Below are 4,764 nucleotides of genomic sequence, written 5' to 3'. Positions count from 1 at the left end.
TCAAACCATCCTTGGCTGCTGCAGGCTGAGATAAAATGTGCCACACAGGGAGGTGGCCTCTTAAAGTTCAGTGAGGCAGCAGGAAGAAAAGAAAGGTAGAATGTCCCATCAGTCAAGCAAGAGAGTGTGTAGGCAGAGGTGTGGTGGAAAAGACCGAAGACTTTCAGCCAAGACACTTGATCCCACATCATGGTTTTATCTCTTATGAATCAAGTTGAGCAAATCATTCGAGTGCCTAGGTCACATTTTTCTCACCTGGCAATTAAAGCAATGTGTTATACTTCTCTAAATGAAAAAGGTCATTACAAGGAATAAGTAAAATAAACTAAGAAAATATATAGAAGAGCATTTAGCAAACTGGCATGAAGCAAGTGCTCAGTAAATATGAGTTAAATCTGAAATGAATGATGGTTTGGGTAACACACCCTTGAGCAGACATCATGGGTGTGGGGAACATGGGGTCCAGTGAGAGTCTGGGGTCACCCTCAGCCTGTGGTGCATGGTGGTCAGGTTCAGTAGAGCCCCAGATGGTGGGCGGTAAAGGGAATGATTAAAATTTAATATCTTGAAGCTTGGAGTTAAAAATGATTTGTGTAAAATGGAAGTCCAACTTTTCTGAATGTATGCTTGGCTGACATGGTTTGTCTATCAGCCCCAGGGATGCAGGTGGTCACCATCCCACCCATTCTGAAAAGATTCCAGGCCATGGGCCAGCAACAGTAGAGTTATTTTATGGAAGTTAAAGAGAGAATAATTATAAGGAACAAGACTGAGGGAAGTTGGGAGGTTCCAATTGGGATTCCAAGCCTGCTTGTCTCATTAATAAGTTCTAAGGTTCAGAACTGCCATCCCCTGCATTTCCACTTAGATGTGCTGCAAATCTGAGGTCAAAGGCCAGGTCACACTTTAAATGCTTAAATACCAGTTGCAGGAGCTGTACCAGTCTGTGGGGAGGTCCTCACGCTTGTCCCAGTTCTCTGTGCCTTTGCATCTCTCATCTTAATGTCTGCATGGTTTTGGTTCTGTGTTTCTTAAAGTCTCAGAAGATGAAATAAGGTGAACAAACTGTTGAAGAATCTGTGTGTAGTGCTGAGAGAACTGGGGACCATTGAGGAAAGGATCAGGAATAAAAAAACTGTCTTGGCTTCCTTTTCTATATACACTTCTCATGGTATCTGGAAAGACCTAGAACCACTACACAAACTATAGGAGAAACTGGGCCTTACCCCACATCCCGAATACTCAATTCCTTATTGGAAAATGCTGTGACCACAGTAACCAGCTCCTTGGCTGCTACAGTGAGGGCCTGGGGCCAGCCAATGTCTGCATGGCTCAACCAATTCTGGGAGATTGCACTGGCCTCAAATATTCCTGAAGCTTGCCTGACCAGGGTTGAACTAAAACCCTATTAAGAATCAGAGACTGGAATCTTCTGTGTCTCTTGGGCAGCTTTGGGCTTTAAGGAATTCCATTTTTCATTCAAGTTCCTTCCCTTTGGCCTCAAAAACTCAGTGGTTCCAGAAATCACATGTAAAGTGGTCCAGTGACACCTTCCACTCTTCTGATGTGCCCTTGCAGATGGAGACATGCAAATCACCACTTGAAGCCTCATTCCTCCTGTCTTCCACCACATGTGGAGGACTAGAGGAGTGGGTTTTAGATATACCAAAGCTGCAGGGGCTTAGCTTTGAGCCAAGGCATGCACATGGATACATCTGAGCAACCGCAAGTCCAACTCTTGGGGTGTCCATGAAGTCTTTGAAGAGGGAGTGCAGTTATCCACAAGGAAGAGCCATTCCCTGAATCACATTTCGAAACCAAGGGTTAACCTAGTTTCAGCTGAAGGGCTATTCTTTCAATAAGGTTGGGTGAATGTTAATATATAGTGGAAGACATCACATGGCTTGAATATGTGCTGCTGAAAATTGTGTTGCTTTCTCATAAGAAGGAAATCAACATGGTAAGTGAATGAATGATTTATTATGACTATGGGCATGGCCAGCCATATTCACCCATTTGCATGCAGGCTATGAATCCTTCAAAACCCAAGTCAAATGCCATTGTTTCAACGGCTTCCCTTCTACCTTCACTTGGAAGTATTTCTTCCGGTTCTGGATGTCCATAGCATCTTGCAATTCTGCTTAGGTTCCACTTTCCATTGCAGTATGGTTTTTAATGTACATTTCTTATCTCTTGTATTACATGCCTTGAAGTTTATTTCATCTTTATATCTCTATGGTTCTAGCCATTTGCTTGATAGAGCAAGTGTTCAATAAATATTTGATAATCAAATGATTAATTGAATTTGAAGTGGGAATACTGTTCTGGCAAGGAAACTCCAGTGGGATAAAATAGATTCATTAACTGTCACATTGTCCTTGCAGGGAAGGTCACTGGGAAGACCCAGTGGCCTGAGAACATACAAAATGTCAAAAATCATCTACCAGAGCTGTACAACACCTTGAGTTTAGGGTAAAAGAAAATCTTGCATCATCTGCCACATCCCACTGTAATACACCTGCTTCCTCTGGTCCAGTGATTTCAAACCTCCTAAAGCATAGAAGCTGTTCTTGTCCAGAAGCAGAAAACCAAGAACCCAACTAGGGAGTCAGAAATTGTTTCCAAATTGGAGATTTCCTTGGGAGTTCAATAGCAACTGGCAACAGTAACAGAACTGAAAGCATCTCTATCTAGAATGATTACATCCTGGGGACAGCACCTTCTCCCTTTCCAAGCAACAAAGAGGTGTAATAATGAGATTTAAAACAAACAAACAAAACTACAGCATCCTTCCAGCAGTGCAGAAAACTCCCCACAATAAGTCAACAATGGTCATGCCCAAGGACCAGCCCACTCTGCAGAAATATGGTCTACAAATAGAAAAGGAAAGGGAAAGAAGAGAATGCTTTTTACAGTGAACTGAAGTTCAATTCCTTTTCCCTATTCCCATACTGGCTCTGACATATCAGGGATTCCCTCTCAACTAAGGGAGTTTTGCTCATGAGTGAGCAGAGGGTCACTATGAGAACAAAACTAGCTGGTCTGGGTCAGAAGTCCTGTTATTCCATCTCCTTGGATTACCCTTAGAGTTTGATCCATTGTGGACCCTTCCTGTACAAGAAATAGATTCAACCTCATGCTTAGGGCTACGAACATGTACATCTAAAATGCCTTGATCACAGATGCAGCAAGAAATTCCTTCTACTAACTCTGAAATTCCTGTTATCTGTGCCCTGGGGATCACTGGGGCTGGGAGTCCAGGGAGGGTGGCACCAGGTGTGGAGAGGGCCCAGAACCAGCATGGAAAGAGAGTTCAGTCCAGTATTCAAACTTCAGAAGGGTCTCCAGGAAACAAGGCCTCCCCTGTGGAAAAACTGGGGAACTGAGATGAACAGAAAGACAAGAGTCAGAATGAGCAGGTGTAGGTGGCTCTGTAGCTAATTTTCTCAAGGCATTGGGTGGGGGTGAAAGGTGGTGATACAAGAAAGGATCCTCCCAAAGTCTCCCTAAAAACAGGCTCCTCTGAGTGTACAATGGATATGTCACAATGGATATGAAAGAATAGGGAATCATAAGAATTGTGTTTTCAAGTACCTACAGAAAACAAGCAAAACATTTCTTTCTTAAACATTTAATTATTTCAAAGGAAATCTTGGAATCTTGGGAAGCTCAGTGAGGTGGCAAATTCCTCAGAATCAAAAAATCAACTTTGAAAGCATACTGTCATTGTGCCCATGTGTGTGTTTGCGTGTATGTGAATATATCATATATTCCCACTCACCTACTTATGTCTGTATATATATATATATAAATATATATATTTATAATTATATTTTTCCCTTCAAATCAACATCAGTGTGTTCTACCTTCAGTACATATTTTATCTGCATTTCAATTCATAGACAGACCTTTATATCATAAAAAGAGAGAAATAGTCAAGAACAGGCAAAGTCTAACCTAGCCAGGTTGTTTTAAATGCTGACTCAGCATCATTAAAGAACAAAGCAAACCTCCCCAAATACAAGTTAACATGTCCATTACTAATACATACCAGCAATTATTTATGATAATCAAAAAAAGAAAAACCAACACATTACGAAATGTTCATTTTTCTATAGCATTGCATGTATTTTATGGGTAATGTCACCATTTGTGGAAATAATTCCCCCTTTCAATGACCACTTTTCCATAGCTCCCTAGAGCTGGGGAATAATAAAATACTTAAAGGGTTTTACTGAAGTATCATTTTTAAGGATCTTTTATTCTAACTTACAGACTTTTCTTTATACTGTTTAAAATATATTGAATGAATTTAAGAAAAGCCTTACATTTTGGCCAAAGACAGAAAAACAAGGGTGGTTGAACTGTACAAATTATTTAGGGCTCACAACCTATATGTGCTTAGCTAAAGGATAGTAATTCTGTTCAAGCACACAGATAAAGGGAATCAATTGCAAACAATCCACCTTCTATTCACAATCCCTTGAACCTGTACTGTAACTGGTCAGGATTCTTCTGAAAACCTTGAGTCTTTATGGCATCGCTGGCTTATAGACTACACAAGTTTCCAAATCACCATTCTTCTTAACATGTGGTATGAAAGAGAGTTCCAGAAGGTTTAGAGAAGAGGTAGGGGCTGGGCACAGGATAGTTCACCACCAAATAGCACAATACATAAAATCAACATAGGGAAAATGGCGGAGTCAAAAAGTCAAAAGCAGCCACGTCACACAAGAATGCCAGGGAGTCAATGAATACCGAATT

This window comes from Rhinopithecus roxellana, chromosome 9 (assembly GCF_007565055.1).
Source record: "Rhinopithecus roxellana isolate Shanxi Qingling chromosome 9, ASM756505v1, whole genome shotgun sequence".
Classification (NCBI taxonomy): domain Eukaryota; kingdom Metazoa; phylum Chordata; class Mammalia; order Primates; family Cercopithecidae; genus Rhinopithecus; species Rhinopithecus roxellana.
The sequence above is the reverse complement of the archived record's forward strand: the minus strand, read 5'-3'. Positions refer to the sequence as shown.